The sequence below is a fragment of the Triticum dicoccoides genome, chromosome 4B (assembly GCF_002162155.2).
Source record: "Triticum dicoccoides isolate Atlit2015 ecotype Zavitan chromosome 4B, WEW_v2.0, whole genome shotgun sequence".
Taxonomy (NCBI): domain Eukaryota; kingdom Viridiplantae; phylum Streptophyta; class Magnoliopsida; order Poales; family Poaceae; genus Triticum; species Triticum dicoccoides.
The window spans coordinates 647610949-647623740 of NC_041387.1; positions in this window are offsets into that span (position 1 = coordinate 647610949).

The window sequence follows — 12792 nt, forward strand, 5'->3', positions numbered from 1 at the left end:
CGGGTCGTGGCACAAACCGGTACTAAAGGGGGGGCCTTTAGTACCGGTTTGTGCCACTACCCGGTACTAAAGGGGGTCGCTTCCCGCCGCTTGGCCTGGCCAAAACAGGCCTTTAGGACCGGTTGGTGGCTCCAACCGGTACTAAAGGTGCCTTCTATATATACAACAGCTACGAAAATTTCAGTTTTCCTCTCTGTTTGTTCCTCTGTTTCTGTCTCCGTCGACGTCGCCGCCGCCCTCGATCATCTCCGTCGCCGCTCGTCTCCGTCGCCGCCCCCGTCCCCGTCGCCGCCCCCGTCCCCGTCGCCGCCCTCGTCTCCGTCGCCGCCCCGGGCCCGTCCCCGTCGCGCCGTCCCCGTCCCCGTCACGCTGTCCCCGCCGTCGCCGCCCCGGCCGTCGCCTCGCCGTCGCCGTCGCCCGCTGTGAGCTCTCCCCCTCTAACCCCTCTCCCTCGCCCTCGACGGCCGCCATGGGCGCCGCCCCTCCCCGAGCCCATACACACACACACAAGCATGCATGAACACACACACACACACGTACATATGTATTTTGTATGTTTAATTAGTTTAGATTATTTAGTGTTTAATTAGTATATACGTATTTTGTATGTTTAATTAGTTTAGATTATTTAGATTATTATTTTTTCACTATTATATATGTATGAATGCATGTTAGATGGATATAATTAGTGTTTAATTAGTATGGAATTTTTTTATATAATGTTGTTTTTCAGTTTTTTAATGGATGTATAGAAGTTGTGTTTTCTGTTTTTAGTGTTAGATGCTTAATTAGTATGAAATAGTATATAGATTTTTGAAATAGTAGAAATGTTAGAAATCTTAGTTTTCAAAATCCAATCATTAAAAAATATTACTTTTTGCGGGCATATAGCTAGTATTTGTTCTCGACGATGCCCGGCCCGCATCCTCGCCGTCGACCCGTCCGCGACGACGTCCAGCCGACCCATGTCCGGGACTGGGCTCTGCCGGGCTGGCACTGGGAGGTGCTGCCTGGAGGGGCGTGCCGCTTGATGAGGAACCCGGCCCCGGGTCCCGTCGTCGACCCTGATCTCGTTTGGTGGCGTTCGCGTGGGCCAGTTTCGGTGCGGAGGGACCCGGCCCCGCCGGAGGTGGTACGTCGCCGTGTCAGGGAGGAGGACGAGCACGTCCATCGCTACATGGTTGCGTTAGAGGGTGGCAGGTTCTCCAATACCTGGCAGTATCTTCGGGGATCTCACTTCAGCTATGATCCTGTGAGGGTTCCTTCTCTTTGGGTGTCCACCGCCCGCGCCGCAGGAACCGCGAGTGTCCTAGATTCTTCTGTAGTATTCGATCTTTAATTAGCTAGCCAGTGATGTACTATTCAATATTATATATTATTCGAGACGATGGATTCGAGATTATATCTATTATTCTAGATAAAGTATTCGAGATTATATCTATTATTCGAGACGATGTAATTTGAATACTAAATTGTTTTATATTTCTTTTGAATTAGTTAAATAAAAGCTGTGGCAGACAATACCGACAGAGAGGGAGAACAGACCATGTTCGATATGATACGCGGGCCAGATGATGATCAGAATGAAGAAGATTATGACGGCTCCAAATTTCTAAACAACACCGGAGAGGGTGATATGATATTCGATCGCGACGACCGAATTGATGAAGTCATGAACTACGATTATGACAATGACGAAGAACATGTTGATCCTGAAACAACAAAGACTGGCGAGGTATATATATTTATATAAGCAGGTATCTGGTGATCATCACATGTTTTAAATGACTTGAAGATATATTAACGAATCGATCTTTGTTCTTTCAGCCATCCGGATCGAGCAAATCTTCAGGCAAAAGGACGAAACGAGGCCCGAACAGAAAGTTGAAGGAGGGCGTAAAGTACAATATCGAGGCAGTCAGACCTAATGGCGAACCATTAGCGCCTAAGAAGATTGCGGACAAGTTCATTCGTCAGTGCGGAGTTCTTGTGAAGGACCAACTCCCGATATCCCTTCAAGAATGGAGAGAGCCAGCAAAAGACAAAAGACAAAAAGGCAAAGAGGACGCTGCTCCACGTCCAGCTGTTACTTTTGTTGACAAGAATCAAAAAGACCTGCTTTGGGATACTCTCATGGAACATTTCACCCTACCAGATCATTTCACAGAAGCAGATGTGCAGAAAGTCAAGGACGCTGCTCTTAGGAAGATGGTGGTTGCATTCAAGAACCACAAGAATCGTGAATGGGACAAGTACGTCAAGGGAGGAAGGAAGACTCCAGTATTCGAGGGAACACTAGAGAACCAACGTGCTCATTGGGACGATTTCGTGAAATTCAAGGATTCGGAATTAGCTAAGGAACGGTCGAGAATAAACAAGAATGCCGAAAAAAAAGGATAAGTTCCATAAGCTGGGGCCAGGTGGCTATGCGGTGGCAATGCCTAAGTGGGATAAGTCTGAGAAAGAGATGGAGGATGCAGGTGCCACTCCGGTTACTAAGACCTGGCCCCCCAGGGTCAGGACTTGGTTCTATGCGCATGGGGGGAGTTGGACCTGAAGACAGGCAATGTTTCGATGAGGGCAAGTCTGAAGGGAGCCGACGATGCGATACTTGTTGCAATAGAAGAGGCACGATCGGGGGTGTTCCAGCCCAACAGCGAGAACGACGAGCTTACGCGTGCCCTGGGAAATCCTGAACACCCGGGAAGAACATGAGGCAAGGGAGCTATTCCGTGGTATGAGGGGTTCTCAGACTGGAACACCGACTACAGAACCCGTGCGAGAAAGAAGATTGCGGAGGAGAAGAAGAGGAAGATGGAGGAGGAGCAGAGGAAGCGGGACTATGAACGCCTTCAAGGCCTAGAAGCAAGTCAAGCGGAATTGGTAGTCAAATTCCAGCGGCAGGAGGAGCAGATCGACTCACTTACCCAGCAAATGGGGTCTCAGCAGCTGCAGCAGCTAGCGAATGATCCAGCATTGGATAGCACCGCCCCATCCATGCCGAGAAGCAGCGTGGGTTCCGCCCCGGACGACGCAATGCTGGGTAGATACCCCGTGGATGACATCACGGAGAACACTAGCTGCGAGCTACACGTCAAAATGAAGAACATATCCATGAAGGTGGCGGACGCCGTTGCTTTTACAAATCCCCCCGAGGCAACCTTCCATTGCAACCCGATTCCAGCGGGCTATGCTCGTGTCTTGGTTGATGAGGTGGTGGACCCATATTCGGAGCTAGAGCTTGACTATCCTGGAGGTGACGACGAGCGCTTTCTCGGAGACGCCAAACATCGTATCATCCTATGGAAAAAGGATTGCATCATCTTTCGAAGGCCACCGACACCGCGTCAGCCGACTCCTCGTCGAAGTCCACCACCGAGTCAGCAGTCTCCTGCTCCTGCAAGTCCACCAAGTCCGGCAAAGTGTCAGGCCACTCCTCCTCCAAGTCCGGCAAAGTGTCAGGCCACTCCTCCTCCTCCAAGTCTGCCGCAGCATCAGACATCCACTCCTCCTCCAAGTCCGGCACAACCTCAGGCCACTCCTCCTCCAAGTCCGGCACAGCTTCAGGTGGCGACTCCTCCTCGTCCAACTCAGCCCCGTCAGCCGTCTCCGCCGCCTCAGCAATCACAGAAGAGACACCCCGCAGCTATGGTGCATAGCGGTACGAGTCGAGGTAGTACAGGAAGTACAGGCGGAGGCAAGTGATATAAATATGGTCCAAGCCTCACGCCTCTTCCGCAGAGGGCTTATGACAGGTCCGAGGAGGAAATCGCAGCCATATCGAAGTCCGAGGTGGAAGCCCATTTTGCACCGAAACCGCCAACGCCGCCAAGGGAGAAAGTGCCTGAGGAAACGATTGACCACTTCATTCGTATGGCTCAACCACCAGCTCCCAAGCCTGTTGACACAGACTATGAGCGCCACATCAGGAAGTTAAATCGAGCACGTGTACGTAAGGAGGCGAGCTCGGGATCGAGCAAACAAGAAGCAGCTGTCAAAAAATGCGGGAAAACCATTCCCCAGTTGGGAAAACAGGCGGTGCAATCGATCCCCTCGCTTGTTATGCCAACAACACGTGACAGTACGCGCGCCCAATATTATTGTGGGCAAACAGTTTACGTTCCTGAGGTGGGCAATGTGGTAATAACGGAGGAGCATATAATGCAGGCTGAAGTTCTCAAAATCACTGTTGGACAACTCCTCGAGATCGAGCCCATGCCTGTGCTTAGAGAGGATGAAATAAAACGGAAATATGTCCGGGGCCAACCTTTGGTCGAGCCAGACAAGGTCAAGAACCTCCCAACGAGAATGTATGAATTGCATCAATGGTACATGAACATTACCAAGATTTCCGATCGATTGTCCCTCATGGTGAATGTCAAGGAGGATCATTACTACCATGAGAAAGCTGTGTCCGTTGAGTATTCTGAACTGTTTCAGTTATACAATCAAGACGCACTCGACAAATCTATCGTCAGTTGCTATTGTCTGTAAGTGATTTCTTTCTGTAATTTAAGTCTCAAGCTAGCTGTAGTGATCCTTTTGATCAATCATTACCTGTAATTATCCTCACTATATTCTTTTTTGTGGTATTATATGCAGGATGAAGATGTATGAAATGAGAAAAGGTGGATGCTATGGCATTGGGTTCATTGACCCAAACACCGTTAATGAATACACATGGAAAATAGATGAACGTCATCAAAAGGCCGTAGAGGACAGCATGCTAGAGTTCTTGAAGCGTCTCAAATACAATGAAGATATACCACTTCCTTACAACTTCCAGTGAGTCACACTGTCTTGTGCTACAAATTCTCTGTTTTTGCCTACTAGCTAGCTACATGTTTTTGCTTACATATGCCCGCTTAATTAAGACATGCAAACGTGTGTGCATGCAGATTTCACTGGGTCTTGTGTATCATTAAAGTTGACGCCGGAACAGTTGAAATACTGGACTCACTACTCAAAGAAAAAACTGACTATAACATCTTGTTTGGGATAGTCAACAGGTAATTTCAATCATTATTAATTATATATCTCGGCCTATTTAGTTCGTCATTTCATGATATGAACTATTTAATAACCCCTTTATTCATTTTCTTTGTCGGTGGGCAGGGCTTGGGCAAGGTTCATCAGGGTCACGGACGGCGAATGGAAAGAAAAGCTTAAATGGGGAAGACCCAAGGTAAGTAATTAAGTAGTACTAGCTAGCTAGCTAGCTGCCATCTCTTTAATTATCATGCTTGATTAATTATTATCTGATCAAATTCTATTCTCGTAAAGGCCCTGAAGCAGGCGCAGGGGACTGATCTGTGTGCATTCTGCGTTTGCGAGAACATTCGCATGATGGCGTCCGAAAGGAGCAGATCTCAAAGACAGGAATGGGTACGCTTGTCAAAACACTATTCACAATTTTTACACCATTATCGATATCTAGTCACACAACTAATACACATGCATATTGATCTCCTTCTTAACAGTTCAGAGAGGTGCGGGCGAAGCTCCTAGAAACGGAGCGCGTAGAAGCACTTCAAGAGGAAATAGCGGGATTTTTGCTCGACCAGGTCATAAATCCGAAGGGAGAATACTATTACCCGCTACCGCCCCCATGAAAACCACTTCCAATTGTCATCGTGCTCTGAAGGCACCAATTAGGCTATAATGCCACTGGCTCCAAAGGCAACATGCATATGTAGGAGAAACTGTATATAGCTATACATGTGTGTATGTGTGAATTAATTAATATGATGGTTTGTGAGACATTGATGATATATATATGCATGATTGGTTCTACTAGAAATTCTATATATATATATATATATATATGCATAACGTGTACAATGTGTAGTATCGTAAAATACCAGCAAACGAAAAAGAATTAAAATGGAAACACAAAATTAAATGAAAAAGAAATCATAAAACTAAAAAACCCCAAACCTTATAGTACCGGTTGGTCTTACCAACCGGTACTAAAGGGCTCCAGGCCCCTGGAGCTGGCTCGTGCCACGTGGTTTCCCTTTAGCACCGGTTCATGCTGAACCGGTACTAAAGGGGGGGGGCCTTTAGTGCCCACACTTTAGTGCCGGTTATGGAACCGGCACTAAAGGGCCTTATGAACCGGTGCTATTGCCCGGTTCTGCACTAGTGATCCTTAAACATGTGCGGGTGCTCTGTCTGAAGAAAATCCTCTCTCTCCCAAGTTTCTTCATTCTCGGTGTGATTGCTCCACTGAACTCTGAAAAACTTGATGGTTTTCTGTTGGGTCCTCCTCTCAGACTCTTCTAATATTTTTATTGGGTGCTCCCGGTAGGTGAGGTTTAGTTGCACGTCAATATTTTCATGTGATACTTGCTTCTCTGGGTTGCTCACGTACTTTCTTAACTGCGAGATGTGGAACACGTTGTGGATATCGGATAAATCCCCGGGTAGGTCTAGCTGGTAGGCTACCGTGCCTCTTCGGGCCACTATACGGAATGGTCCGATGAATATTGGTGCTAGCTTTCCCTTAACCCTGAATCGTTGCAGACCCCTCATAGGGGAAACTCTTAGGTATACAAACTTTCCGGGTTCAAAACTGATTTCCCAATGCTTTCGATCGTAATAACTCTTTTGCCGACTTTGAGCTGTCTTGAGTCAATCTCTAATCGTCTTAACTTTCTCCTCAGCCTCTTTGAGCATATCTGGGCCGAAGATGTGGCTGTCCCCGGTTTCTGACCAGTTTAGCGAGGTACGACATCTTCTCCCATATAGAGCTTCAAAGGGTGCCATTTGCAAACTGGCTTGATAACTGTTGTTGTATGCGAACTCTGCATATGGCAAGCTTTCTTCCCAACTGGTTCCGTAGGTGAGGACACAGGCTCTCAGCATGTCCTCTAGAATTTGGTTTACGTGTTCAGTTTGCCCATCAGTCTGGGGGTGGTATGCGGTACTGAATGCTAGTTGGGTTCCCAGTGCCTGTTGTAGGTGATCCCAATAACTAGAGACGAATTGTGTGCCTCTTTCGGATATGATAGTCTTTGGGACTCCATGCAGGCAGACGTTACGAGCAAGATAAAGTCTGGCCTGTCTCTGAGTGGTGTGAGTTGTCTTCACCGGGATAAAGTGTGCTACCTTAGTTAATCTGTCGGTGATGACCCATATGGCATTATTTCCGTGCCGTGACCATGGTAGTCCAACAATGAAATCCATTCCAATCTCGTCCCACTTCCACTCGGGTATCTTGTTTGGCTGTAACAGCCCGGCTTGTTTCTGGTGCTCGGCCTTGATACATTGACAAGAGTCACATCATGCAATGAACGTGGCTATATCTCTCTTCATACCATGCCACCAAAAAATTTCCTGAAGGTCTTTGTACATTTTTGTTCCTCCAGGATGGATTGAATACGGAGCGGTGTGGCTTTCAGCCAGAATCTGTTGTTTGAGGTCCTTGATATTTGGTACGCAAAGTCTCTCCCCGTACCACAATACTCCTTGCTCATCTACGTTGAATTTTGAGGCCTTGCCCAAACTCACTTTCCTTTTTATGCCATCAATGCTGGGGTTCCATGCTGATCCTCCTTAATCTTTTCCATCGGGGTAGGCTGTATTTCCAAATTCGAAACACTGCGTTCGGTGACCATTATTAAATTGAGTTTGGCAAATTCGTGTTGAAATTCTGGCCTCAAGTTTGGCATATTGTCGTTGTCCATGCTGGGTTTCCGACTAAGGGCATCTGCCACAACATTTGCTTTTCCGGGATGGTAGTGGATTCCAACATCATAATCCTTCACCAACTCTAACCAGCGTCGTTGCCGTAAATTAAGTTCCGACTGTGTGAAAATATACTTAAGACTCTTATGGTCTGTGTATATTTCACAACAATTTCCAAGTAGAAAGTGTCTCCATTCCTTGAGTGCATGGATGACCGCTGCCAATTCTAAGTCATGAGTGGGATAATTCTCCTCATGCTTGCGAAGTTGTCTGGAGACACACGCAACTACCTTGCCTTCTTGCATCAATACGAATCCGAGGCCTTTCCGGGATGCGTCACAATATACCTCAAAATTCTTGTGTATGCCAGGCACAGTTAATACTGGTGCCGTTGTTAATTTCCTTTTTAGCTCTTGGAAGCTTTTCTCACAGGCTTCCGTCCATTCAAACTTCTTGCCTTTCTTGAGCAACTGCGTCATTGGCTTTGCTATGGTGGAGAATCCTCCAATAAATCTCCGGTAATAGCCAGCCATTCCCAAGAAACTTCGTACGTCCATTACGCTAGCTGGTGGTTTCCAGCCAAGTACGGCCTTGACCTTTTCCGGGTCTACTGCAATACCTTCTTGGGTGAGTACGTGGCCCAGAAAACCCACCTGTCTTAGCCAAAATTCACATTTGCTGAATTTGGTGTACAGTTGATGTTTCCTGAGTTCTCCTAGTACAATCCTGACATGCTCGACATGCTCTTCTGGTGTTTTGGAGTATATCAGAATATCATCGATGAATACCACAACAAACTTGTCCATATACTTCATAAATACTTTGTTCATGAGGTGAACAAAATATGCGGGGGCGTTGGTTAGCCCAAATGGCATTACTGTGAACTCATACAGTCCATATCTGGAAGTGAAGGCTGTCTTGGGAATATCTTCTGTTCGCACTTTTAGTTGGTGGTATCCTGATCTCAAGTCAATTTTTGAGAAGACTTTGGCCTGTGCGAGCTGATCAAATAAATCATTTATTCGGGGCATTGGGTATTTGTTCTTGATTGTGACCATGTTAAGAGCTCGATAGTCAATACACAATCTCAATGTTCCATCCTTTTTCTTGGCAAATAAAATTGGAGAACCCCAAGGTGAGGAACTATCTCGTATGTATCCTTTCTCCAATAATTCTTTTATTTGCTTCTTCAATTCTACCAATTCGGATGGTGCCATTCTGTATGGTTTCTTGTAAATGGGAGCGGTTCCGGGTGCTAGCTCAATGCTGAATTTTATCTCTCGGTCCGGTGGCATGCCTGGTAGTTCTTCTGGAAATACGTCTGGAAATTCACACACTACTGGAACCTTGTTCAGCTCAGAAACGTCCACCTTGTTTAATCTCGGTTGCCGAGGTATTTGTCTCTCTTTGGCTGAAACTTTTATTGTCTTCCCGTGATGGTGTGTGAGAATCACGGTATGGTTGAAGCAGTCAATAAAACCTTTGTTGGTGGTTAACCAATCCATCCCTAGGATGACATCCAGTCCTTTGCTTTCCAATACAATAAGGTTGGCGTAAAACTTCAATCCTTCAAATTCAATAACCACACCTTGACAATAACTCTGGGTCACTTTCTTAATCCCAGGGGACTTGATGATCATGGATTTTTCCAAGGGAAGCATCGAAAAATTATTTTGCAAAGCAAAACTCTTCGAAATGAATGAGTGAGAAGCTCCAGAATCAAACAAAACCATGGCAGGTATTGTGTTGACGGGGTACATACTGAGTACGATATCTAGAGCGTTCTGTGCTTCCTCTTTGGTCACGTGGTTCAGGTGACCCTTCCTGTGGTTGTTATTGGGGTTGAAATTGTTTCGCTTGGGCGCTGAATTATTGCCACCATTGTTAGGCTTCGGGGTTGAGTTCCTTGGCTTGGGGCACTGCTTGGCATAGTGCCCTTCTTCTCCACAAGCGTAACAAGTAACGCCTGGGCGACATGTGAACTCCTTGTCTCTTGCATGGAAATTCCTGATTGGGCGTGAATTATTCGTTGGGGTTTTGTGTGTTCCACCCTTCTGAAATTCCGTCTTGCTTCTGGGGTTGCGAGCAAAAGTAGACTGGTCCCTTTTGCGTTTGTGGAAATCTTCTAAGCTGCGTCGCTCATTTTCCAGAGTAATGGCCTTATCCACCAGTGTTTTAAAATCTGGAAAGGTACGCACAACCAGCTGGCATTTAAATGCGGGTGCCAGGCCTTCCAAGAATTTTTCCATCTTCTTGCTCTCGGTCATGCGCTCTTCATTGGCGTAGCGAGACAGTAGAGTGAATTGGCTGTTGTATTCTGACACTGTCATGGTCCTTTGCTTGAGGTCATCAAATTCTCTCTTCTTGATTTTCATAACACCCTTAGGAATGTGTGCCCCATGAAAACCTTATTTGAAATCCTCCCAGGTTATTTCATTTTCGTTGGGGTGCATGTGCAGGAAGTTTTCCCACCACGATGCAGCTGCTCCGGTGAGATAATGTGGTGCATACAATACTTTTTCACGGTATGAACACTGTGCAATAATTAATTTTCTCTCCATGTCTCAAAGCCAGTCATCGGTCTCAAGAGGTTTGTCAGTATGAGAAAATGTTGGAGGACGCGTCTTCTGTAACTCAGATAACTTGGATTGCTGCTGATACTGACCACGGTGATTTCCCATATTGATGAATTGGTTCATCATTTCCTGGTGTTGTTGCTGACTCTGTTCATACAGACGACACACTTGGGTAAATGCTGTTTCACTGTCCTGTTGACTTGTCTGCCCCTGAGTGAAATTGTTGTTTGGTGGTGTGCCATAATTTTCTTTGGGCTGATTTGGCATGGAGCGCGTCCACGGACGAGACATCTTTCACTCTGGGCATATATTTTGTGAAACTCGTAAGACAAGAAAGAGAGTCGCAAAAGTCAATAAAATCACACATAAAACTCTAGGATTTTTTTTTGAAAATACACGTTTGTGCGCGGAGAAGGACTATTACATATCTTACACGCAAGCATAATTATACATTACATCACTCAGGATATGCGTACATAATCCTGACATGTTATTGAGACTAGTGCACTTCTCCAGATCCTACATGATGCGCAAACAGGCTACTTCTCACAACCTATGTACATATAAACATATCACACAAGTCGGTACATCGCAAGGCGTCTAAACGTACTCAGTCGGAGATGGTGAGGATCTCCCTTGGCCTGCCGAGGGTGAGAAGCAGTGACGCTGGGGACTCAACCTCCTCCTCGCTAATAGGTTCCAGACGAGAAACGCTGCACTGAGCTGATGGAGCAGGTGCCATAGGCGGAGTAACAGGAATATGAGTGGGCGAAATAGGTGGAGTAGCACGTATGGGAGTGGGTGCAATAAGTGGTGCAGAGCGAACGAGAGTGGGTGCAATAGCTTGGTTGAATTCCTTAGTGGTAGGCAGGCGACGAGCAGTGGCGAGAATGGTAGGTGAATGAGAAGCTGAGGACGAGATGAACGGTGTGCAGGAGTTCCCTCCTTTTGGCGGCACAGCCATGGACTGAGTCCATGAGGGCAGCTACGAGGTCGTCCACCATGCTGTCGAAGGCTGCCTCCAGGGCTCGGAGGTACTCGACAAGCATCTCAAAGGCCTCGTCTCGCTCTCCTCTGGGGCAAGAGAATGAGTAGTGATAGGTGTATGGCACGTGGCATGGAAGGTAGCGGTAGCAACGGGTCTTCATAGCAGGAAGGACATCCCGAAGACGAGCTATCACCTCGCGGGCAGCCATCTGCATAGCATGCCTTTCTGTAGGCATGGCTCTCCCCAAGAATCGGAAGCGGCGTATCTCAGCACGCCCTCCCCTGAATTGCACCGCGGCCTGGTGCATGGTCAGACTGTCGTTGATCTTGTGTGGATAAAGTGTGAAGACTGGGCGCATGGATGGCCCCATCGCGACCTGAACGATGAAGGAGAGGAGCTTGACGAACCCCTCAGGCACGTTGGCGAACATTTGTGACTCACAGTCATTGCCAGCCATCTACAAAAGTAGGCAAAAATTCTGAGCGATCAGATCATAAATTTTATGCTGACTGTCAGAAAAATGACTACATTTGTAAAAACATGAATAAACTCTATCATGCTAATAACCAATTAGCGATCGCACCTAGTGGCTTCCTACAGTCAGCCTAGCTCTGGTACCAAGTCTGTCACGATCGGTTTTTCAATAAAATGCTTATTGAGAAAATCGATCTTTTGATCCCAGTATAGGAAAAGTTATCCCCACTGGTAGACAAATACTTGATAAACAGAGGACCAGTAGCATTAAATATATTACAGGGTTGAACTGAGGCTGCTCAACAATTTATTACAAACTCGCCAATATCTTTCATAAGGGCGGTTATGACACAGGGGTGTGGTGACATGCTACTAGCTCGAGATAAAAAGTGGTGGTGGATAACTTGACTCCTAACTGCCAGCTCATCAAGCGTCGAGGTGAGGCTCGATGGATTTATTTCTGGGGTGGCGGAAGCGGATATGATACAGTGACCAAATGCAGGATCGCACGGGACTGACTGGGACTCCTCTAGGCGTCAGACTCGCTATCGAACTCTTCATCCATGAGATCGCCTTCATCAACATCTGGCCAAATCAACAAGCCAGGTGAGTACTTTGAAAGTACTCGCAAGACAGTTCGGACAAAAGATATAACAAATGTATGCATGAATGTGTCATGAGCAAAAATAATGATGCTCATTCCAATAATAATATTTTTTTGCACGACTTGATAAGTAAAACAAATAACTGAAAACCGATTGGGTGTCTGGAGCGACGCCTCGAAAGGTAAACAAATAAAGCTCATGCCGCAGTCGGGCGTCTAAGCGACACCACATAAAGGGCTTATAAAAGAAGTGCCATAGTCGGACGTCTGAGCGACATCGCAGAAAGGGCTTGTAAAAGAAGTGCCGCAGTCGGACGTCTGAGCGACATCGCAGAAAGAGCTTGAAAAAGAAATGCCACAGTCGGACGTCTGAGCGACATCACATAAAGGGCTTGTTAAAGGAATGCCACAGTCGGACGTCTGAGCGACATCACAGAAAGGGCTTGTAAAAGAAATGCCAC